We start from the raw sequence: 26,068 nt of genomic DNA on the forward strand, positions 1-26,068 counted from the left end.
TTAATCACTGAGCCAGGGCTCTAGCCCCAAATTTTCATGTCTTAAACTTACGTTTTTTCAGAAAATTATGACTGTGTATCATTATATTATGTAAGTGAGTTTAAAGACTAAAAAAATAAAAAGAGAAAAAAAGCACAACTCTTAGTTTGCCCACTCAATTTGTGGTTAGCATTTATTTTCAATTTTCTGTCCTTACTTGTAAAGCCTAGTATTTCTATCAGCTTTAGATTCATCATCATCATCAACTATTTTGAAGAAAGTTTTTTTTTTTTCGTATTAACATCAATCATTGACAGTCATGCTCTGAAGTACTTAAGATACTGCACATTACATTACTATCAGAATTTCATCTGCCAAGTCTATTGGATTGAAGAACAGGTATCTGAACCCACCTTAGTTTGTTGGGTAGATGGTAAGAAAAGATAAATTTGCTTTATATTTAAAAACCAATCATAATCATCGTCAAGATTAATTTTTTTCTTATTTCGTTGATTTCTGAGACAAGGTCGTACTATGGTAGGCCTCAAATTCAGAAAGAATCTGCCTTTTGAGAGCAGCTAGAAATAATTTGTTAAAAGATTAACGTGTAAGCCGGGCGGTGGTGGCGCACGCCTTTAATCCCAGCACTTGGGAGGCAGAGCCAGGCGGATCTCTGTGAGTTCGAGGCCAGCTTGGTCTATAGTGAGATCCAGGACAGGCTCCAAAACGACACTGTCAAGAAAAACCAAAAAAACAAAACAACCCCCCCCCCCCAAAAAAAAAACCAAAAGATTCACTCGTAGCAATTCCCCAGGTTTAATTTTAAATTCACTTCTAAAGATTTTACTTCCTCTCCGCTTCCTCCTACAGAATAATGGTTCAAAATGGAAACAGACACAATAATTAGGTCAGGCTCTTGGACACAAAGCTGGGGTAGTTGCCAGTGTTAAGACCCAAGATGAGTGTGAATCTTTCGAGTTTTAAGCCGCATCTTCTCCCAGTTCATGAAGGCATTCTGGAATTTTCTCCCCTTCCACACTCTCTCACATAAACCACTTAAGCACCTTTCTTTGGAGGGGGAGGGCATGAAAATTTGCAACGGAGGCGCGTTTTTTTACTTTCTCATGAAACCACTGGCCCGCCAGGCCCTCCGTATTCCAGCTGCCCCTAACGGGGCGGGGCAGAAGCCGGGTTCAAGAACTCGTCCCTGCGGGACTCCATAAGCCACGCCTCGGAAATCTGTTTTCTGGAGAATTCCGAGCGGCCGTACTTCAGCCTCGGGGAATCTTTTCTTACCCTCTGCTAGAGCAGACCTTCCTTCTCTCACAGGAGGTAAAACCTCCCGCTTTGGAGTCCACAAGAGGCAACTTCCCCGCCCACTGGACACGAGACCTCAGATGGCTGCTGAACTCAACGCTCCCATTGGTCAGGCCAGACTCCGCCCAGGGGTTGGCTCATCCGTTGCCCGGATGTGAGGGTCTGGGGCGTTCTGACTGGCGTCCCAGAGCCAAAGCCTGTTGCCCCCTTGGTGGGCTGGGTGAGGTGTGACAGAGGCGATGGCGGCCGGAAGTCAGGAAGAGCTGAGTCTGGGTTTATTCTTAGCCGGGCTACCATGTTATTAGCTGAAGTCTCCAGAAGCAGCGCGTGGCCAGTAGCTTGGCACGGGTAACTTTCAGAGGATTTAGCAATCAGATGACTTCAGAGAAAGACAAGAAGGCAAACATAGGCGTGTGGCCAGGTGGTCGTGCAGTACTGGAGGAAGAACATTTGAGGTGGGGCAGGAAATAGTCTTTGAATGGGAATGTGTGGATTTTATATCTTGATGGATAGCCACTCCCTCGCACATTCTAGCGTAGAATAACTAGACCTCCCTGATAAAGAACAGCACGTTCCTTTGTGTTTCTTAACTTCTGCTTTCTTTTTCATGGTACCGCTTGGCACTGAGCTTCTCTTCCCAGGAGATTGCATGAAGTAATGTATATTTATTTATTTTACTAATTCATCTCTTTCTTTCTAGTTAACATTGAAATGCTGATTGTGAAACACCAGGAGGATAAGCCGTTCCATTTCCTTGAGTCACTTCATTCTAATTTGTACAGGTTTGTGCAGTATATTCCAATAATATATTTAGCAACAATTTTATAGGTGTTCACCTACCGGGGAATACATTTCATTAACACCAAAATTATGTAATTTTGCTAATTAGAAAAGTATACAGACTCAACTAGAACCAGTAAAATCACCCAAAGATATGTGCAGAAGAAGGAACCCTCATTTCTGACCTGACTCCCAGGTAAGGTAACGACTATTAAAATCTGGGTTACAGGTTCAGTGAGATGGCCTTGCAAGTTAAGGTGCTTGCCACCAAGGCTAATGACCAGAGTTCAGTCCCTGCAACCCACAAGGTGGAAGGGGAGACCTGACTCCCACAAGTTGTCCTCTGACATCTACATACTGGCTGGGACATGCGTTCCCCTCCCCATAGGCACAAAATAACTTAAAAAAAAAAAAAATCTAGGTTCTGTCTTTTGATACTTTGCATGTCATTACAAAGCTCCACCAGTAGGCATGTACAGAATTGGTTGGCCAGAAATATAAAAAATGAATAGCTCACTTTCATCACTAAATAATTCATGAACAGCTTTCTAGGTCAGCATCCTCCCATCTAACTCATCTTTAAAACAAAAACAGCCGAATAATAAGGTATCTCATAGTAACTGTGTGCTACAATTTATTCAGATATGCTACAACTAATGATTGTTTCCAGGATTTCATCTGAACAAATAATGTCACAGTGAAATTCTTAGAAATCTGCTCTTCAGTAATTTCTATGGAATGTTTTTTTTTGATTTACTGTCTCAAGTCATGAGAGCATTTCAACTGTGATAGATACTTCTTGTTTATCTTCCAAAAATTTATAGCAATTTATATTAACAATGTCAAGAGGGATCATATTTATGAATACACAGCAGTACTGAATATATTGCTTTTTAGGAAATTTTGCCAGTATAACATATTAAGTACTTTATATTTATTTCATAATTGAACACTTTTTAGGTGTTTATGAGTCCTTTGGTGTTCTTCTTATACAAATTGCCTAGAATATGTGTATATATGTATGTATGAGATTAGGCAATTTTTCTGTTGAGTAGGTTGTCTTTTTAAAAATCTTGGGCCTGTAGTAAGTCAGAATGTCACATCAAGCAGTGTGTGGTTAGAGCAAAGTTCTTCATTTCACTGCTGGAAGAGGAAAGGACTGGACTGGAGTCCCAACATCCCTTCTAAGGTTATGCCTAGATAAGTATATTAGTTAAAATAAGATCTAGCTGTATAGGTCTGGAGAGGTGGATCAGTGTTTAAGAGCACTGGCTCCTCTTCCAGAGGACCCAGGTTCAATTCCCAGCACCCACATGGCAGCTCACAACTGTCTGTAACTCCAGCTCCAGGGGTTCTGACACTCTGACACATAGACGCAGGTGAAATACACTAGTGCAAATAAAATAAAAATAATTTTAAAAATCTAGCTGTATAAATAATAAGACATTTCAAAGATAAGAAGTTCAGGATTGATAGAACAGTTCTACTGTGCCCCTCCTCCCCCAGCCTTCGGGTGACATCTTTCTTCTGTCTCATTACTCTGATAGCTCTGTTGTGGTCTTAATCCTCATGGTCTTAGAGAGCCAGTGTTTAGGAGTTAGTATGATAGAGGAAAGAATGAAGTACAGGCTACAGGATCTATGTTTCTTTGTATATCTGTAGTTTTAATTGTAAAATATGATATTAATATACAAAAGTACATAAGACAATATATAATTTAAAAAATATGTTAAGAAACATACATGAAACCTCTACTCCAGTTATGGAACAGAACATGGTAAGAAGTTCAGAAGCCCCATGTTTCCTTTTTTAATCAAAGCTCTTCCCTAGAGGATGTCTCTCTCTACCTAGAAATTACTATAATCCTGACTTTATACTAATCATTGCCTTGCTTTTCTTCAAAATGTTCTGCCCAAGTCTAAATGACAGCTTGCCTATTTTTAAATCTTCATGTTTTGTATTACTTTGGTTCTTAATTCTTCTGTGCACTGGATATTATTGAATATACTTATAAGATAACCCATGTGTTGAAATAAAGGCTTGGTTCCCCCAGCACCTGGCACTACTGGAAGGTGATAGTTACAGTCTTTTGGAAATGAGGGCTAATGGACAAAAATTAGAGCTACAACCTTAGTAGGGATGTTGGGACCCTAGTCCAATCCCTTCCTCTTCCAGCAGTGAAATGAAAACTTTAATCACACGCTCCCTGCTGTGATATGCTGCCTCACCACGGGCCTAAGAACTACTGTGCTAACTGACCATGGACAGAAACATTCAAGACAAAGGCTGAAATTGACAGATCAACCTACCTTTCCCTTCTCCTTTCTCTCTCCCTGATCTCTCTCCCTTTTCTCGTTTTCCTTTCTTTCTGACATTACCCTCACATTTAGGATAAAGGTTTAGTATGTAGCCCAGGCTGGCCTCAATTCATGATTCTCCTGCCTAAGCCTTCATGTTTATTGTAAGTCAGGACTATTACAGATTTATTCCCATTGACATCCTTTTATGTGTACCCTAGTATGCTTGTACATTTCTCTAGACTATAAATTTAGGAACTTTTTCTGAATTTGTTTATAAATGTCAGCGTGTTTCCAAAAGTAACAGTTCTTGTTACTCTATACCTGCACTAACTTTTAATAATTTCTGATGGCGATGTCGCTCTAAATGCTGTGAATGTGTTGCTCTGATTGGTTGATAAATAAAATGCTGATTGGCCAGTAGCCAGGCAGGAAGTATAGGCGGGATAAGCAGACAAGGAGAATTCTGGGAAGAGGAAGGCTGAGTCAGGAGACGCCAGCCCGCTGTCCAGGGAGCAGCATGTAATGGCACACAGGTAAAGCCATGGAACACATGGCAACATATAGATTAACAGAAATGGGCTGAGTTTAAGTATAAAAGCCAGTCAATTGTAAGCTTGAGCTAATGGCTGAGCAGTTTTAATTAATATAAGCCTTTGTTTGTTTACTTGGGTCTGAGTGGCTGCGGACCAGGTGGGACACAGGAAAACATTTAGCTACAAATTTCATACTTATAAAATTTTGAAAAGTTGGTAGACATCCAGTTGTCCTTTGAGGAAGGTTCTCATCAGCTACCACATGGTACTAATGCTTACATCTCACTGGTTAGGCCCTAGACACATGGTCACACATGATTGTAATAAAAACTAGAATATACAGTATTTATGCCAGACAGTTACATGCATAGTTACAACTTGGAGATTCTACTAATACAAGAAAGAGAGACCAGGTGTTGGGAAATATATAGCAATCTCTGACACACTAATGATAAAAAGCTTTTAAATGCTGAGTTTTATTTAGGACTTGTTATGTTCTAAATTCTATTCTAAACACTTGGCCACACTTCAGTACTAGATAAGATATGATGAGCCCTAGTTTGTAAATAAGAAAACTGGGCCATTGAATACTTAAGTAGCTTACTCAAGACTAGCTAGAAAGTATGATACCAAGTTTTAAATCCAGGTAGTCTGGCTTTAACATCCATCTTAATAAAGACACACGTTAAAAAAGGAATGTTAGTTTTCAGTCTGCTATGTGTTTTACAGATACTTTCTCTGTATACTTCATAAAGTATAACTCAAAAAGTTTGCAACATTGTAGCAATTACTTTTTCTTTTACTTTGTAAGTGTGTTTGTATGTACCTATGAGAATGTAGCTGTCTCTAGAGCTTAGAGGTCTTGGATCCCCCTCTGGTTAGAGTTACAGGCAGTTGTAAGCTGCCTGATGTAGGTGCTGGAAATTGAATCAGGTCTTCTGGAAGATCAATACATACTCCTTACTCTCTCTCTAACCTGAACAATTACGTTTCTCTGAAAATTCTAGTTCATCATTTTTGCACCATTGTTATTTTAAATCTAAATGTAAAACAAACAAGTTGAGCTACATACTCGAACATAAACTAAGCTGAAGAGTCATCATGAGAGAGGGAAGGGGGAAAATCCATTGTGCTGACTGATACAGGGGTCACTGCTGTGTTCACATGCTGTGGTGCTGTGGCCATGACGAAATGTTTCACATTTATTAGACATGTACTTGGCATCAGGCACTGGCAGTGCCCAGAAGGAAAGAAGTTACAGAGCCTTGACTGAAGTTGCCTTTCTTTTAACACCCCTTCAGATAAGTCTAAGCATCGCTGCCAGGGTGCTATTTTAATATAACTAATGCAGGACCTCACCGCTAGGCTCACGCTCTCAGATCTCTGCCACCTACAGCATGTAGTCTGAAAACCTGAGCCTAGAGCAGCCCTAGTTACTGTGGAACTCTGAACCACTGGCCATTCTCTGAACATTTCTCATTTTACTCCTCTCAAGTCTACTGGACAATGCTATTTTTTTTCACAATAATAATTGTTTTGCTCATGTCTGCCTTGCCCACAGACCACAATCTTCCTTAGATCATGGTTCATGGGCCATGCCTTAATTATCTTTATGCCTTCCCCAAGGCAATCCTGGAATGAAAATTTATTCTAAAAATTCTCTTAAAATAACAAATAATCCATTTTGCATTTCTGTTAAATATAGGTTTCTGGTATTCTTGCAGGGATATTAAAGTACATAAAATGCCCCAGAAGCATGAGTACATGCTTGCTAAGTGAGCATGGCATGAATATAGAAAATAGTCATCTTGAGACAGAATTGCACATCAGCTCAAACCAGATCATGCAGAAAATCTGGATATATGGAATGAAAAGGGTATTGCATAAATGTGTTACATAAGTAATTTATTGTCCTGTGAGAACTAATTTATAGGTGTGGCCTCTTGTACTATCTTTTGATCATCCTGAAGGAACTGTTTTGCATCAGTAGACCGAGAAGAGATATTTTAGCACAACATAGCAGTAGATAATTACTGCTGAAAGAGCTGTGGTTGTAGCAACATTAGCATAAGAAAACTCTACAGGCGCAGAAGAGAAACCTAACATTACCTTTTCATCAAATGCAAGAAATGGTGCATTCTTAACCCGTTTTTTGCAGTATTCACCTTTGTGAACATGAATACCTTCTCTCAGGTGTTTAGCTCCTCATTTTTTGGGGGAGTTATGAGCCATTTCACATGATGTTGGACCTTTTATATACATTGAAAATCCATTTAAGCTTAGATTCTGACCAGGATAGAAACTTTACCCATATATTGGACTTGAGTGTGTAACTCCAGAGAATATTGGCTGGAATAAATAAAAATAATTGGATCGCTGTTTCCTTGGGGCAAATGGAAAGGCTAACTATGATTTTACACTTCCTTCATTAACATTCCCCTCAAAAGCCTCACACTCGGTTGCCTAACGAAATTAAGGGATTTCCTCAAACGTACATTGACATAGTCCACAAGCCTTCTATCCAGTAAGGTGTCATCATTCTCTCACAGATTTATTCCTTAATTGTTTTTTGGAGACAGGGTTTCTCTGTGTAGCTTTGCGCCTTTCCTAGAACTCACTCTGTAGCCCAGGCTGGCCTCGAACTCACAGAGATCCGCCTGGCTCTGCCTCCTGAGTGCTGGGATTAAAGGTGTGCACCACTGCCGCCCGGCCAGTTCCTCAATTATTTTTATTACATTTATTTATTTATTTGATGTATGGGTGTGGGAGGGCACTTGTGTGGAGGTCGGCAGACAACTTGAGGGGAGTCAGTTTCACTCTCTGGGTCCCAGGTATTGAACTGAGGTCATCAGGCTTGGCAGCAAATGCCTTTGCTCACTGAGTCATCTTCCCGGCCCTTGTAAATTATTTTAAGCAAGGAGCTATGCTGATTGGTAAGAGCTGTCAAGTGTCTAGGGAACTAGCAGCTTTACATAAAAACCTATCATTCCCTGAGGAAATTAGTGTCATAAGAGTATGGAAATATAACAAGGAAATAATGACTTATTATCTCAACAGTTAAGTTGTAGAGATACAAAAGAATAATTGATTAAATAACTAATATTGCATAAGATTAACCACACCTATGGGAATTCTAGCCATTTAGAACACAAAAACCATAACTTAGTACCACTGTGTACCTAATGAAAAGTGAGTCAACTTAAAAAATAAGTAAAACCAATTGCTAGACTTACACAATCATTTGTTTGTTTGTTTGTTTGTTTTGAGACAGGGTCTTTTAGCTGGAAGTTTCTCCGGTCCTGCCTTGCCCAGCAGTCTGGACAAATCTCTCCCACCCGAGTCCCCCAGCCGCTTGGTCCCAAGTAAACACACAGAGACTTATATTACTCATAAACTATATGGCCTATGGATCAGGCTTCTTGCTAGCTAGCTATTATAACTTAACTCATTTCTATTAATCTATATGTTGCCACGTGGCCACTGCGCTACTGGTCTGCAGATATCTTGCTCCTTCGGTGGTGGGCTGGCATCTCCTGTGCCTCTGCCTTTCTTCTTCCTGTCTCTCTCTTGGATTTCCCACCTAGTTATAACCTGACTCTCCATAGGCCAGAGCAGCTTCTTTATTAACCATTAATCATAGCAACACATATTCACAATATACAGAAAGACCATCCTACAGCAGGGTGTCTCTAGCTCTATCTGTCCTGAAACTCAGTATATAGAAATGGACTATATTGCCTGCCTCTGCCTCTCTAGTGCTGGGATTAAATGCATGCACCACCACCAGATAGACTTGTAAATTTAGCTTAGTGTGATGGGACATCCCTGTAATCCTAGCATTCAGGAAGCTGAGGCAGGAAGATTGCAAGTTCAAGGTCAGCCTGCACTATGCAGAAAAGACCCTGTCTCAAAGATAAACAAGGGGCCGGAGAGATGACTCAGTGGTTAAGAACCGTGGTTGTTCTTGCAGAGGATCCGAGTTCTGTTCTCAGCAGCCACATGGTGGCTACAATTCTCTGTAACTCCACTTCCAGGGGATCCAACAGGCAACAGGCATGCATGTGCCACAAATACTTACATGCAAGCAAAACACTCATACACATCAAAAATAATAAATCTAAAAATGTTTTTAAAATATCAAGAGTCATCTTTGGTTAAACTAGGAAATTTTTTTTGCATTTTAATTATCTTTATTAAAAAAAAACCCAACCCTAAAGTAGGTATAAAAGCCTTTGTTCCAAATAGTATATAAATGGTTTTTTTCTTGTGTGTATTTTAAAGACTTAAGAAAGTTCTAATATAAATAATTTCAACCTGATTGATTTTTGTAATGCAGCATAAAAAATATCCAAGTTAAGTGGAAAAGTATATAAATTTGTCATTTATGAAAAAAAAGTTTTTCTCTTTGTAGTGTTTCTTGTGCAATAGCAAACAAAACCATTACAGATTACACTTTTTACAGTGTGGTAAAACCTCTGAAACATGCACTTGATTAGCCTCTGACCACACGCAAAAACAGCTGTTTATTAAAATAGACTTGACTTTAGCTACATAAACATGTGAAGGTCTCAATTTTAATATTAAAAAATATGGAACGCTTCACAAATTTGCGTGTCATCCTTGCGCAGGGGCCATGCTAATCTTCTCTTGTATCATTCCAATTTTAGTAGATGTACTGCTGAAGTGAGCACTCAACTTGGAATTTTTAAAACATTATTTTTTTTAACATTATGTGTATGGATATTTTGCCTGCAGGTATGTCTGCATAACATGCATGCAGAGGAGGCCAGAAGGTGTCCAATTCCCCCAGAACTGGAGTTACAGACAGTTGTGAGCTGCTGTGCATGCTGGGAACTGAATCCTAATCCTCTTCGAGAGTAGCAAGTGCTGAGCCATCTAACTTGGAAGCTTAAGCTAGAATAAATTAAAGCAAATGCCTCAGATACCCAGAGTGGCCTATATCGTGTCTGTAAACTAGGGAAAGCCTATTATATTTCTTTTTCTCTCCTCCCCTCTAAGTCTTAGGGTTGTGTGCGGTTTCCTTGATTGCTTTGTTATGTTTTAAAATGAAGGGGATTTGGAAAGATGGCATTCATTAATAATTCCATATGCAGGAGAAATAATTTTATGAAAAGCTGAGGGTAGATAATGTCTCATGTTGGAGCATAGTCTGGCCTAGAAATCATAATGTAGCCTGATTTGGCCCCAAATTCATGGCAAACTTCCTGCCTCGGCCATGTGAATACTGGGATTACAAATGTTAAGTCACCAAGCTTGGCTTTTATCCTATCATATTTTTAATTTAGGACCAACCTTGTATTTAAGAATATAAATTAACAAAGAATTGTTGAACACCTACTATATATTCCTCATGTACAAACTTATAGGAAGTTAGGCAACTAGTCCTAACAGGGAGTGGGGAGAATAGTAAAACCATAAAATCAGGCTTATTTCCTTCACTACCAATGTGTGTTCTTTAGCAAGGCCTTCCATGTCAAGTGTCAGTGATCATCAATTCATTCAATATAGAGGAACAAATAGTGTTAATATATACCAGCCTTGTTGTGGGGCAGAAATGCTCTTAAATAAGACACTGTATATCTGTACTTCTGAATGCTCCTCTTACACACCAAATAATTGACACCAGTGGTTCCCAATGGGAAATAATTCTGTCCCCTTAGAAGACATTTGGAGACAGTATTTTCTTGTCAAATTTGGGGCTATGATGGGCCTCTAATATGTAAATGACAGAAATGCTGCTAAAAGTCCGATAATGAGCAACTCGGATCTCACTCTCACTGTCCCCACAAAGCACTGTCCAATAGTACCAGTAGTGCCAGCATTCGTAAGTCTGGATCAGACTTTCTCCTCAGCTCTTCTACATATATATAGATATATAGATATATGAAACCCACCTCTTTCTCTGCAGTGATTTCACATTTTATGTAAGGAGAAAATGTATTTCTTCACTTTTCTCAAAATATTTATCTAGACTCATTTGGCATTATCTTTCTGTGGTTAAGTACCTCTTTCCCCCTCTAAGTTAATTCTCCTTTAATATTTATATTCCACCAGTTCCTCAGGTTATTGCATACTACAAACAAAAATGCATTCCATATCATAGGATAAAGATTAAACATCAAGTAAAGAGTTCATTCCCTTTGGTTTTGTTATCATCCTCTCTCATCTCCAAAATTGTTTCACAGGATTTTTCTTTCCTGTACATTTTCATTCTGTCCCACATGAGTAATGACTTTTTTGTGTCTAAAAGGACTTCATTGTAGTCTATCCTAAAATACTCTTAAAACTTACAGTATTTGACTCCTTTAAAAATTTCCAGTATCCCCTATGACTTTACCACCTGTTTCCTAGACCAGTTTATCTGAGTTCTTCCAGCCTTCTGTCTGCACAGTGCTAGAGAATTTGGATTATGTCCACTACTGCTATCAAAAGCTTCCAGTAGTTAGCCAGTGCCTATACATAGTAACTGGTGATGGTTAAGTAGTCAGTTTACAAGGGGCTAAGCTTGGGATATGGTATAAGTTAGTGCAGAAGAAAAAAACGAAGTTAAAAGGGTTAAGTGATGGATTCAGAACTCTGCATGTAGGAAGTAAGGAACCAGAATTCAGATTCCAGGCTGTCACATGCCAACATCTATATATTGTATACAACTCTTCACTCCTTAAGGAGTCAACCTCCTTAGTTTGGCCTTTGGAACTCTTTGTGTTCTGGCTCTAAACGTTTTCCAGCTACTGCTGACCTTCATTCAAATCACACTCTTGCCGAATTAACCATTCACCACTGTATCCCATCTTTGCTTTCTTTTCTTCTGTCAGGGCCTCATATGATAATCTCTGTCTCCATGAGCCTTCTCACACATCTCTATAGCTTCAAATGCCTACTGATCTTCTAAAGCCCAACTCGACTCTCTCAGCTTCGTTTGGTCTCTTCTGTCCACCCCACCCCACCCCACCCCACCCCCAGCCCACCCCTACTGCCCCACATGGCAGCTCACAACCATCTGTAACTCGAGTCCCAGGGTGTCTGATGCTGTCTTTTGGCCTCTGAGAGCACCAGGCACACATGCATGTAGTATGCAGGCATACATGTAGGTAAAACACTCACATACATAAAATAATTTAAAAAAAAATAACTTAGGAAAGAGTAGAAGTTCAACAAATGTTTGGTTGCTTCTAATATTCACAACAATTCTGCAAGATACTGATATCCTTTACTAACAAATAAGGGAGCTGAGGTTCATAGAAGTTAAGTGACCTGCCCAATTGTACAGGTGCTCCAAGATGACTCAAGCTTGATACGACCTGTGACTTCAGGGTTTGGTCCCTCCTACACAGATGTCCTAGCACACACCTTTCTCTTAGTAGCTACTAAGTAAGCATTGAGCCAATGAGTAAATGTGTGCTAAGAACATGTTATTGGTGATAGAGAGTCATGAGAGAGTCATTGGACATAAAAAAAGAAGAGTACCCTTCAGCTGTGACTCACCTTCATGTGCAGCATTTATCATCCACTGAAGCAGAAGGAAAACAAACCCTCCTGTCCTGATAAAATAGCTTAGGCAGCAATGTGGTGAAGTCTTTATACTTGAGAATACACCTTTAACAAATGCTTTGTTGTTATTTAAAATCAGTAGAGCCATGTTCAGAAAAGCCATTGCAATCCAAAAGGTTGTTTAAACACTCAGTATATTTCCTTCTGTTTTTACAACATTGTCTTTTACATTCAGAAGTTCAAGGGTTGTATGTGCACATGTGTGTAATATATGAAAAATATTTATAATTTAATTTTCTTTACGGTTTTTTGAGACAGGGTCTCTCTGTGTAGCTCTGGCTGTCCTGAAACTCACTCTGTAGACCAGTCTGGCCTCAAACTCACAGAGATCTGCCTATCTGTGCCTCCCAAGTACTGGGATTAAAGCTATATACCACCACCACCCAGCATAATTTAATGGTTTTACACATTAAGTTATCTAGCTATTAATTTACCCTTTTGATAGTTGGATAACTTAGTATATTATTCAACTATTAATTTACCCTTTTAATTTTTAAGTTATGTCATTATCATATACTTATATATGCTAAATTCATGTGTGTGTGTGTGTGTGTGTGTGTGTGTGTGTGTATGTGTATCTAGTTTTTTACTTGTTCTGCTGATGGTTTCTAAAATAAAACCATTATTGGAACTGTTAAAGTTTTAATTTCTGGTGTTATAATCTGATATATTACTCTCCTGTTTAAAAAAAATGTCCTGGCTACCCACTAGTAGCCTTAAAAACAAATGTAAAAACTATTTTATTGTTGGCTTGATGGCAAATACCTTGTATCCCCACATTCCAGTATGCCCAGCCTTCCAGAGGCTGAAGTAGGAGGATTGTTAGTACACATACAAACATGCACACATTTTATTAGAGTAATTATTACAGCTTTGGTTTTCTTTTCTCAAAATCAATTATGTTAAGCCTTTTGCATGCCATATAAATATTAAAATCAGCATGTCAAATTTACACTAAACAAAAGGCCCACATCAATAGAACTGGAGGACTTATGGTAAGTGAAATGATCCAGGCACAGAAAGACAAATATTACATTTATCTCTCATATATGAAAGTTTTAAAAATTGATCTCAGAAAAGTTAACAGTAGATTAGTAACTACCAGAGGTTTGGGTGAAGATAGGAAGGAAGGTTGTTGGATACAGAAGTGAGATAGAAGGAATAAGTTATAATAGATAGCACAGTAGAGTGGCTATAGTTAATTTATTGTAGATCTTAAAATTGCTAGAAGAAAGTATTTTGAATATTCACAACACAAAAAATGCTAAGTGGTTGAGATACCCTGACTTAGCCATTATGCATGGAATACATGTATTGAAATGACTTGGTGTAACCTATAAACAATCATTTACTGTGCCATTTTCGAAGCCAGTGAAATCTTAATTGAGGTTGGATTGAATCAATAGGTCAACTGAGTAAAATTTTCACTTAATAGCTTTGAATCTTTTAATCCATAAGTACTCTAATAGGACTTTCAAACCTACAGTTGGTTCTTTCTAATATTAGCCTTTCAGTCTTCTGATACTTCTGATCTGCTTTCTTGTTCGTTTACTTCCATCTCACCTGTGTTACACTTAAAGTGCATCTCTCATATGGAGCACATAATAGGGTCTTGTGCAAGTGTGAAGGTGCACATGTCTGTATGCACACACGCCAGAGAAAGGTGTCAGTGTCTTCCTTTTATCATTCTTGGCCTTACTGCCTTGAGACAGTCTCACTGAACCAGAAGCTTATTTCAGGTAGGCTGTTCGCCAGCCGGCTCCTGGGGTACACCTGTCTGCCCCTCAGTGCTAGGGTTACACACATGCATAGCTTTTTGTGTTAGTGCTGGGGATTCAAACTCAGCAAACACTCTTATGTTGACCTGCCCCATGACCATCAAGGCTATGTCTCCAAAGATGGAAGAATATTCCAAAGACCTGCATGCAGAAAAACCAGGGGACTCTAGGCATTTGAGCTCAAGAGTAGTGCAAATAAAGCTCCTTTCATTTTTATTATTGAAGCAAGCAAAACGTAAGGTGACATTTACCATTAACTTGAGCAAATACAAGTACAACAGAGAATACACCTGGTGTTATATCTTACCATCTTTGTTCATGCCAGAAGAGCCAAGAATATTCCTCCTAGGCATTTGCCTTTCTCACAGAGATAATGTCATGCCAGAGCATTCTCTTCATGTCCTTGCTCTCAAGTGCATTCAGTCATCATAGTTTATGCAAGTCTTTCTAGAAGGCCACCTTGTGCATGCTGCCCTATCCATAGTTTACAGTAAGTTCACAGCTTTCTTACACGGGCTTCCACACTCTTGCCCACCAAATCATCTCCCCAGCTTCCCACTCGCTTTTTATTTAAATCTACTTTGTCAATCTTGTCTTCTAATTAGAATTTGGGGGTATTAATTAACATTTATTATAATTATTAGTATAATTATTATAATTATTGGTAAGATTAAATTTAAGTCTATTACTTTATTGTATTTTTTTGTTTATGCTTTTTTGTTCCTTTTTTATTATGTCTTGCCTTCTACCAGACTAATTTTATTGTTTCTGTTATTTTGTTTTGTTTTGTTTGTGGGGTTTGTTTCTTTTGTTTTTCAAGATAGGGTTTCACTGTGTAGCCTTGGCTGTACTGGAACTCACTCTGTAGACCAGGCTGGCCTCAAATTCAGAGATCTGCCTGCCTCTGCCTCTTGAGTGCTGGGATTAAAGGTGTATGCCACCACTGCCCAGCTATTTTTAATTGGCTTGGGCTATTTCTTTTTGCAATATTTTTTAGTTTTTAGTGGGTGTGATTATGATCTATATATAAAACTAACTTTTCACAACATACTTAGAATTAATATGAAATCAAGCAAAATGTAGAATATAACTTTATAAAACTTTTACCATCCCACTCATTTCATATATATATACATTCCTTGGGAATTTCACCAGGCAGTGTTATAATTTTACTTGAAACACTATATAGAAATTTTAAGAAATGAGGGGGTGCTGTATAGATTTACCCATCCCTACCATTTCTTTTGTTATTGTTTTGGGGTATTTGTTGTTGTTGTTGTCGTCTTATTTTGTTTTTTGAGACAGAGTCTCATGTAGCTCAGGCTGGCCTCAAACTTACTAGATAGCCCGAGATAGCTTTGAACTCTGATACTCCTGCCTCTGCCTCCCAAAACATCTCCCATTTTTCTTGCTCTTCCCTCATACCTGGAGATGTAGTTCTCCTTGTGTTGTATTTCTCCTCATCCTTTGGAAGTTGCACTGATCTTTCTCGTAGAGAGTAAATCTGCTCATAGCAAACTCTTTTCATTTTGCTTTGTCTGAAGAGCCTTTGTTTACCTTCTTCTTGAGGGTGTTTCTCACGGGCAGTCTCCATTTGATAGTTGTTACTGCGCTTTGTTAATGCTGCTCGTCTTTCTGGTAGCCCACATGGTTTCAGTCTAGAAATACAGGATCACTTTACTCATCATAGTGTAAGGTAATAAAAGGCAACACAGGATCCTCTATTTGTGATTGTTATTAAATGCAATCCTGTTCCTAATGTTTGCATGGCTCAAGACACCAGTGGAGGCCCAGAAATCAAATCAAGCTAACTGACTGCTAAATAGAATGCGTTCCAGCTTTTGATCTTTATAAATACAGCTTTGTCAGGACAAAGAAAAGCAGGTGAAATTGTGGATTTTATTCAGTTGACAAACAATAACAAGATGACTGAATTTAATTAGTGTACTTGTCTATTCTGATGATGGACCAGTGATGTTTATGTGAACACTAACACAAAGACTCATATATAGAGAAAATTATGTAATGTTTACTCATCTTGTTTTCTGTGAGAAAAAAATGATCATTATGTTGTTATGGCCAAATCACTTATGGTATGCTCTGATCTATAGCTGGGGCTGGTAACTTATGGCCTATGGATCAAATCTGTCTTATAAGGAGAATTTTACTGGGACATAGCCACAGCCCTTTATTTGTGTATTGTCTGCAGATGCTTTTGTGAAACTATGGCATATTTGAATAGGTGTAAAAGATCATTTTTCTCGCCAGGCAGTGGTGGCGCACGCCTTTAATCCCAGCACTCTGGGAGGCAGAGGCAGGCAGATCTCTGTGAGTTTGAGGCCAGCCTGGTCTACAGAGTGAGTTCCAGGACAGGCTCCAAAGCTACACAGAGAAACCCTGTCTTGAAAAAACAAAAAACAAAACAAAACAAAAAAGATCATTTTTCTCATAAAGAAAAATGTTCACTATCTGACATGTAGCAAGGTTTGTCAATTATCTCTCCAAACTACTTTTTAAAAGTAGTGTCCCACTTCCAGACTGGCAGTGTGAGTGGATTCATGTTATGATACCCATAACTGCTGAGTATTATTTTTAAATAAGCTATTTTTAAATATCTGGAAATTATGGTAATAATTCTAGAAAGTAAAAAAAAATCTACTTGTGAAAATTACTGAATTTTTTTTTAGTAGAAAGGGGAACAAGAGTATGATACATGAACCATGACTTTCCTCCCTGCTCTCTTTCCCCAGAGTCTAAAACAATGCCCCAAACAAATGGGGCTGCCTCTCCCCTCATCTCCCCATCCGGAGATGCAGAGTCTCATCATGAAAAGACAGCAACCAGCATTTGTCAGCCCACCAGCTTTAAATTAGAGGTGGTTAAATCTGGCAGATGGCGCCACTGTGTTGACCTCTCCCTTCTTCTACCAACCCTTCTTCCTAAAGACTACCCAAGCATGAAAAGCCAAAACACGGGGGCCATGGTCATTCTTGCCCCAATTTCATCATAGGGCAGAAGTTCCATCAGGGAAGAGGAAAGCAGAGAAGGCCAGACAGAGTTGCTGCTGCTGCTGCTGCTGCTGCTGCTGCCTCCCAGGATCCTGGTCCATGAACTAGAGGGGGCTCTCCAGACTGTCTAGTCCAGTGGCTCAGACATTTTGCTCAAGAAGAGAACAAAGAAGAAACTGCTAAGCTCTCATCAAAGAAACTCATTTTGAAACAGAGTATAGGAAGTTCAAGTTTAAGGATGCTCTTGCGGGGGAGGGGGTGGTTATAAAAGGCTTAAAAAGAGTTAGAACCAGGCATGATGTCAATGCCGCAATCCCAGCACTCAGGACACAGAGGTGGGTGGATCCCTATGAGCAAAGGCCAGCTTGGCCTACTTAGTAAGTTCCAGGAAAGCTAGAGCTACATAAAGTGAGACCTTGTCTCAAAACAAAACAAACAAACAAAAAACAACAAACAAACAAACAAAAAACCAAAAAAACAAGTGTCTTGTAGTTCCACTGCTAAAAGTAAAAAGTTAATTTAGATTATGTTGTTTTGTTTTTGTTTTTCAAGACAGGGTCTCACTATGTAGCTCTGGCTGTCCTGGAATTATGTAGACCAGGCTGGCCTCAAACTCACACAGATCCGTCTGCCTCTGCTCCTGAGTGCTGAAATTAAAGGCATGTGCCACAATGCCTGGCTGATTCTGCTGTTATAATGGTGGCATATAAATCACTTTTAATTTTAGAATAAAGTTTAAAGGCAAAAATACTAAAAATAACTATAGCAAACAATAAAACAATTTCTTAATGAATCCACAACACAAAAAGTTGGAAAGAGTAATATCAAAAACTTGGAAGAATAGAGAAACAAGTATAAAAACTTTATATATCTAAAGTTTTAATGTTATTGGCCTAAAATAGCCCATTATAGTCATGAAATGTTATACGTAAGCCCATGATAACCACAAATTAAAAGTATCAAGAAGCTCCCCCAAAGAGAAAGGTATTAGAGCATCCAACTACAAAATTGAATAGATCATCAAGGCTGATGGCTGCAAGTGGTAACCAAACAAGAACATGGTGGCTTTTCTACCAGAAAAAACAAACCTGTCCCTCAAAATCTAACAGATGACAGGGTCGATATGGAGTGATAAAGGGAACAGACCATCCAGAAAATATAATAAATGTGTATGCACCCATCGCTGAGGTACCTAAATTACTTAAATATTCACAGAACTTAAGGGAGAAATAGGCAACACAATAGTAAGATGCAGTCATAGTAGGGGACTTAGTACCCTACTTTTAACAATGGATAGTCCATTCAGACAGAAAAATCAAGAAGGAAACAGCAGTCTTTAGGGCCACAACATCCCAAATGCACCAAGCAAACAAATACAAAACATTCTGTCAGCAGCAGAATATGTCTTAGGTGGGGTTTCTATAGCTGTAATAACACACAATGACCAAAACTAAGTGTTTATTTCAGCTTTCAGTCCACATTAGTCAGAGAAGTTAGGGCAGAAACTGAAACAGGCCATGGAGGAACAGCTTACTGGCTTGCTCCCCATGGCTTGCTCAAACTGCTTTCTTATATTATTCAGGATCACATGCCCAGAGTGACACCATCCACAGTGATCTGAGATCACAGACATCAATCACTAATCAGGAAGATGCTCTACAGACTTGCTAACAGGCATATTTTAAGGAGTCATTTTTCTCAATTGAAGTTCCCTCCTCTTATGTGATTCTAGATTGTGTTGAGTTGACAGAAGACTAGCTGACACAATACAGAATCGTCTCAAATCTCAAGAAACATGCCTCAGAATAGGTAAGTCACAAAACAAGTCTTATCAAATTTAAGAAAATAAAAATCATGTGTCTTCCCCCCCCCCAATCATACTAGGAATCATTAACAGGAAGAAATTTGGAAAATTCATGGATATGTGCAAATTAAGCAATCTGATCTTTTTTTGTTTTGTTTTCTTTTTTTCATTTTTATTTACTTATTTTTTTCTGTTATCAGCTTGATACAGTACAAATTCTTATCCTAATAGTGAAATGTTTCACTGAGGCTTGCCCAGTGATTGAGTAAAACTAAAACTTACTATAAGCCACAGTCATCCTAGGGTCCCCCCTGCTATGGAGCCTCCCTAGCTCTGTGGGTTGCTTTACATCTAGTATCCACTTATGAGTGAGTACATACCATGTTTGTCCTTCTGGGTCTGGGTTACCTCACTAAGGATGATTTTTTTCTAGTTCCTTCCATTTGCCTGCAAATTTCATGCTGTCATTGTTTTTCTCTGCTGAGTAGTACTCCATTGTGTATATGTACCACATTTTCTTAATCCATTCTTCAGTTGACAGGCATCTAGGTTGTTTCCAGGTTCTGGCTATTATGAATAGTGCTGCTATGAACATAGTTGAGCATGTATCTTTGTGGTATGATTGAGCATTCCTTGGGTATATGCCCAAGAGTGGTATGGCTGGGTCTTGAGGTAGATCAATTCCCAATTTTCTGAGAAACCGCCATACTGATTTCCACAGTGGTTGTACAAGTTTGCACTCCTACCAACAGTGGAGGAGTGTTCCCTTTGCTCCGCATCCTCTCCAACATAGACTGTCATTAGTGTTTTTGATCATAGCCATTTTGACAGGTGTAAGGTGGTATCTCAGAGTCGTTTTGATTTGCATTTCTCTGATGACTAAGGATGTTGAGCATTTCTTTAAATGTCTTTCAGCCATTTGAGATTCTTCTTTTGAGAATTCTCTGTTTAGCTCTTTAGCCTATCTTTTAATTGGATCGTTCAGTATTTTGATGTCTAGTTTCTTGAGTTCTTTATATACTTTGGAGATCAGTCCTCTGTCAGATGTGGGGTTGGTGAAGGTCTTTCCCCATTCTGTAGGCTGTCTTTTTGTCTTATTGACGGTGTCTTTTGCTCTACAAAAGCTTCTCAGTTTCAAGAGGTCCCATTCATTAATTGTTGTTCTCAGTCAATGTCTGTGCTACTGGTGTTACATTTAGGAAGTGATCTCCTGTGCCAATGCGTTCAAGAGTACTTCCTACTTTCTCTTCTATCAAGTTCAGTGTAACTGGATTTATGTTGAGGTCTTTGATCCACTTGGACTTGAGTTTTGTGCATGGTGACAGATATGGATCTATTTGTAATCTTTTACATATTGACATCCAGTTATGACAGCACCATTTGTTGAAGATACTTTCTTTTTTCCATTGTATAGTTTTGGCTTCTTTGTAAAAAATCAGGTGTTCATATGTGCATGGATTAATGTCAGGGTCTTCAATTTGATTCCATTGGTCTGTATGTCGGTTTTTATGCCAGTACCAAGCTGTTTTTATTACTGTGGCTCTATAGTAGAGCTTGAGGTCAGGAATGGTGATGCCTCCAGAGGTTGCTTTACTATACAGGATCCTGGGTCTTTTGTTTTTCCATATGAAGTTGAGTATTTTTCTTTCCAAGTCAGTGAAGAATTGTATTGGGATTTTGATGGGGATTGCATTGAATCTGTAGATTGCTTTTGGTAAGATTGCCATTTTTACTATGTTAATCCTACCTATCCATGAACATAGGAGATCCTTCCATTTTCTGATATCTTCTTCAATTTCTTTCTTTAGAGACTTATCAAACAGGTCCTTCACTTGTTTAGTTAGTGTTATCCCAAGGTATTTTATATTATTTGTGGCTATTATAAAGGGTGATGTTTCTCTGACTTCTTTCTCATCCCTTTTATCATTTTGTATAGGAGGGCTACTGATTTTTTTTTTTTGAGTTGATCTTGTATCCTGCCACTTTACTGAAGGAGTTTATCAGCTGTCGGAGTTCCCTGGTAGAATTTTTGGGGTCACTTATGTATACTATCATAGTGAAAGTTTGACTTCTTCCTTTCCAATTTGTATCCCCTTGATCTCCTTTTGTTGTCTTATTGCTCTAGCTAGAACTTCAAGTACTATATTGAATAAATATGGAGAGAGCGGACAGCCTTGCCTCGTTCCTGATTTTAATGGAATTGCTTTGAGTTTCTCTCCATTTAATTTGATGTTGGCTGTTGACTTGCTGTAAATTGCCTTTATTATGTTTAGGTATGTTCCCTGTATTCCTGATCGCTCCAAGACCTTTATCATGAAGGGGTGTTGGATTTTGTCAAATGCCGTTTCAGCATCTAGTGAGATGATCATGTGGTTTTTTTCTTTCTGTTTGTTTATGTGGTGTATTGCATTGACAGATTTTCATATGTTGAACCATCCTTGCATTCTTGGGATGAAACCTACTTGGTCATGGTGGATAATTTTTTTGATGTGTTCTTAGATTCGGTTTGCCAATATTTTATTGAGTATTTTTGCATCAATGTTCATGAGGGAGATTGATCTATAATTCTCTTTCTTTGTTGCATCTTTGTGTGGTTTGGGTATCAGGGTAATTGTAGCCTTATAAAAAGAGTTTGGTAATGTTCCTTCTGTTTCTATTGCGTGGAACAATTTGAAGAGTAGTGGAATTAGTTCTTCTTTGAAAATCTGGTAGAATTCTGCACTGAAACCATCTGGTCCTGGGCTTTTTTTGATTGGGAGACTTTTAATGACTGTTTCTATTTCTTTACGGGTTATTGGTCTGTTGGTCTATTTAAATAGTTTATCTGGTCTTGATTTAACTTTGGTATGTGGTATCTATCCAGAAAATTGTCCATTTCTTCCAGATTTCCAATTTTGTGGAGTACAGGTTTTTTAAGTATGACCTGATGATTCTCTGGATTTCCTTCTTGTTTGTTATGTCTCCCTTTTCATTTCTGATTTTGTTAATTTGGGTGCTCTCTCTTTGCCTTTTGGTTAATTTGGCTAGGGGTTGTCTATCTTGTTGATTTTTTTCAAAGAACCAACTCTTTGTTTCATTGATTTTTTTTTTGTATTGTTCTCTTGGTTTCTATTTTATTGATTTCAGCCCTCAATTTGATTATTTCCTGGCATCTATTTCTCCTGGGTGAGTTTGTTTCTTTTTGTTCTAGAGCTTTCAGTTGTGCTGTTAAGTCATTGGTATGAAATTTCTCCGTCTTCTTTATGTATGCATTTAGAGCTATGAATTTTCCTCTTAGCACTGCTTTCATAGTGTCCCATAAGTTTGGGTATGTTGTACTTTCATTTTTGTTGAATTCTAGGAAATCTTTAATTTCTTTATTTCTTCCTTGACCCATTGGTGTTTCAGGTGGGCATTATTCAGTTTCCATAAGATTGTAGGCTTTCTATAGTTTTTGTTGTTGTTAAAATCTAAGGCATGGTGGTCCAACAAGATACAGGAGGTTATTCCAATGTTTTTGTATCTGTTGAGATTTGCTTTGTGACCAAGCATGTGGTCAATTTTTGAGAAGGTTCCATTGGGTGCTGAGAAGAAGGTATATTCTTTTGTGTTAGGATGGAATGTTCTGTAGATATCTATTAAGTCCATTTAAGTCATAACATCTGTTAGGTCCTTTATTTCTTTGTTAAGTTTCAGTCTCATAGATCTGTCTTTTGGTGAAAGTGGTGTGTTGAAATCCCCCACTACTAGTGTATGGGGTTTGATGTGCGATTTAAGCTTTAGTAATGTTTCTTTTATAAATGTGGGTGCCTTTGTATTTGGGGCATAAATGTTCAGAATCAATACTTCACTTGGTGAATTTTTCCTGTGATAAATATATAATGTCTATCCTGATCTCTTTCAAATTGATTTTAGTTTGAAGTCTATTTTATTAGATATTAGGATAGCAACACCAGCTTGCTTCTTAAGTCCATTTGATTGGAAAGCCTTTTCCCAGCCCTTTACTCTGAGGTAGTGTCTGTCTTTGAAGTTAAGATGTGTTTCTTATATGCAGCAGAAGGATGGAACCTGTTTTCTTATCCATTCTGTTAGCCTGTGTCTTTTTATAGGTGAGTTGAGACCATTGACATTGATGGATATTAATGACCAGTGATTGTTAATTCCTGTTATTTTTTTGTGATAGTGTTGTGTTTCCCTTTGGCATTTGTTGGTGTGGGATTATCTATTGCCTGAGTTTTCATGGGTGTGTTTAGCTTCTTTAAGTTGGATTTTTCCTTTTAGTGCTTTCTGTAGGGCTGGATTTGTGGATAGGTATTGTTTAAATCTGGTTTTATCATGGAATATTTTGTTTACTCCGTCTATGGTGATTGAGAGTTTTGCTGGGTATAATAGTCTGGGTTAGCACCGTGGTCTCTTAGTGTCTGCATAACATTTGTTCAGGACCTGCTAGCTTTCATAGTCTCTATTGAGAAGTCTGGTGTTATTCTGATGGGTCTGCCTTTATATGTTACTTGGTCTTTTTCCTTTGCGGCTCTTAATATTTTTTCTTTGTTCTGTATGTTTAGTGTTTTGATAATTATGTGGAGAGGGGACTTTTTTTGATCCAGCCTATTCGGTGTTCTGTAAGCTTCTTGTATCTTCATAGGTATTTCTATCTTTAGGTTAGGAAATTTTTCTTCTATGCTTTTGTTGAATATATTTTCTGTGCCTTTGAGTTGGTATTCTTCTCCTTCTTCTATCCCTATTATTCTTAGGTTTGGTCTTTTCATGGTGTCTCAAATTTCTTGACCGTTTTGTGTTACCACTTTTTTGTCTTTAGTGTTTTCTTTGACTGATGAATCCATTTTCTCTATTGTGTCTTCAACGTCAGAGATTCTCTGTTCCATCTCTTGTACTCGGTTTGTTATGCTTGTTTCTGTAGTTCCTGTTCGTTTAGTCAGAATTTCTATTTCCAGCATTCCTTCAGTTTGTGTTTTCTTTATTGTCTCAATTTCAATTTTCAAATCTTGAACTGTTTCCTTCATCTGTTTAATTACTTTTTCTTGGCTTTCTTTGATTTCTTCCAATTTTTTTTTCTTCTTCCATTTCTTTAAGGGAATTTATTTCCTCTTTAAGGGAGTTTTTCATTTCCTCTTTAAGGGCCTCTATCATCTTCTTAAAGTCATTTTAGGATTGATTTCTTCTGCTTCTTCTGCCTTGGTATGTTCAGGTCTTGCAGGTGTAGAATCACTAGGTTCTGATGTTGTCATATAGGTCTTTATGTTGTTGCCTGTAGTTTTGCACTGGCATCTACTCATCTCTTCCTCTACTCGGTGTAGGCGGTGTCTGTGTCTGAAGATGCCTCTCTTGTTCTAATTGTTAGTCTTGGTCCACTAGGAGTTCTTGGTCAAATTGGTGCTGTTGGACTCTGTTTCTCCCGGAGCAGCTTAGTTCAATCAGTGTTAGTGGGTTCTGTTTCAGGGAGCACTTGTTCCCAATTGGTTCAGGGTGTGCTTATGGCTCCAGTGGTTGTTGGGTTCGTAGGGGTTGTGTTTTTTGTTTTGTTGTTTTTTGGTGGGGGAGCACGGAAAGGTAGCTCTGTGGTCCCTGGGACTCCGATGAGTAGGGCCTAGGGGCTAGAGACCTGATCTGCTGGTCTGGAGATGGGGACTTAAGCATTCCCAGTCATTGTAGGGTAGGCTTATGATCCTGGTGATCTGGTTCAGTGCCTGTGCAGTGCCTTCTTTTGTGTTCTCAGGTCATGTTTTGCTCATTCATCAACTCCTCAGCTGATCTTGTTTCCTCAGACTGCAGACTGTAGGATTCTGAATCCTCTCCTGAATGGATCTCAGTTGAGCAGGTTGTTTAATAGGGCAATCTCACCAACACCTCCGAGTTGTTGGGTTTCGTAGGATCGGCAGCTGGGCCCTGGGTTGGCCTCAGGCAGAATGTTCGGATCCATTCTGGTCGCGTCCCACAGAGATGGCTCCTTCCCTGAGTGCTGGGATTAAAGGCGTCCCTGTTCCAAGCTCTTAATCTCTATGTTTTCACCAACTCTTCAGCGGATAAAAGCTCAGTTTCTGGTCTTTATTATGACCGCACCTCTGCAGCCGCTCTGCCTGCCTCTGCCGGCAATCTGATCTTAAACATCCAAGTGAATCAGAGAAGAGGCAAAAGGGAAAATAATAGCGTGAGACAAACAGTAGTGGGACTATAATATACATAACATAAAAAGTAACAGTTCAGTGGTACGCTAAGTTACCAGCAGATGAATCTCCAGGGACACAGAATTAATAGTTGTCTTCTTATCTCTGGCGATAGTGTGTTTAAGTATCTTGACAGCACATGTTGAACAGAGAACCTAACAATCTCTAGTCCTAGTTACAATGTATGCAATCCTTGTCTTTGGAGATGGCTGAGAGCATCATTTAGCTAGTGTGTATTCTGTAGGCACATGCCAACGCAAAAAACCTCCTACAAAGAGTTTTAAGTGCTGTTAAAATAAAAAACAAAACCAAGTAGTATTGTAATTTGAATGTCAAATGTCTCCCACAGGCCTGTGTATTTGAATATTTAGTCCGCAGATGGTAGTGCTGTTTGGGGAAGCTTTGGAACCTTTGGGACTGTGGCCTAGCTAGCAGAAGTGGATCACTGGAGGAACACCTAAAGGCCATGCCTGCTTCTGATTATGGCCTGAGCCCTCTTTTTCCTGATCTGCCAAGGTGTGACCAAGCCACACTGCAAGCTCTCTCTACAATGGACCAAGCTCTTCCAGTCCCCACCATAATGGACTGTCTCCTCTGACAGTGAGCCAGACTGAATCTTCCTGTGAGTGCTTCAATCAGGTATTTGTCACAGCATGTGAAAAGCTGTCATCAAAGCAATGAACTAATGCTAAGAAGTTTGGGACACTTCCAAGGTCACCAAATCTAAAAAATGTAGGCTAGAATGGATTTTCCAAAAGCTGCATAATACAGACAGTTTAAAAACCTGTTCACAAAAGCTTTATTATTCCTCACATGGGGGAGTGTCTGTGCCT

The 26,068-nt window shown here is 38.8% G+C and overlaps 1 long non-coding RNA gene and 1 other non-coding gene across 3 annotated transcripts; one reads left to right on the forward strand and one right to left on the reverse strand.

Moving 5' to 3' along the window:
- Positions 1–1,417: 1,417 nt before the first annotated feature.
- Positions 1,418–26,018, forward strand: LOC131904721 (uncharacterized). 2 transcript variants are annotated; one of them, XR_009377810.1, is made up of 5 exons: positions 1,418–1,751; positions 1,997–2,078; positions 2,186–2,272; positions 19,000–19,076; positions 25,585–26,018. It is a non-coding gene; the product is annotated as an uncharacterized LOC131904721 (long non-coding RNA). The 2 variants fall into 2 exon arrangements; XR_009377809.1 differs by lacking the exon at positions 2,186–2,272 and having other exon boundaries at positions 1,420–1,751.
- LOC131905487 (U6 spliceosomal RNA) lies at positions 9,493–9,600 on the reverse strand. Its single transcript, XR_009377988.1, has one exon. It is a non-coding gene; the product is annotated as a U6 spliceosomal RNA (small nuclear RNA).
- Positions 26,019–26,068: the final 50 nt, after the last annotated feature.

Source organism: Peromyscus eremicus, chromosome 2 (assembly GCF_949786415.1).
Source record: "Peromyscus eremicus chromosome 2, PerEre_H2_v1, whole genome shotgun sequence".
Lineage (NCBI taxonomy): Eukaryota > Metazoa > Chordata > Mammalia > Rodentia > Cricetidae > Peromyscus > Peromyscus eremicus.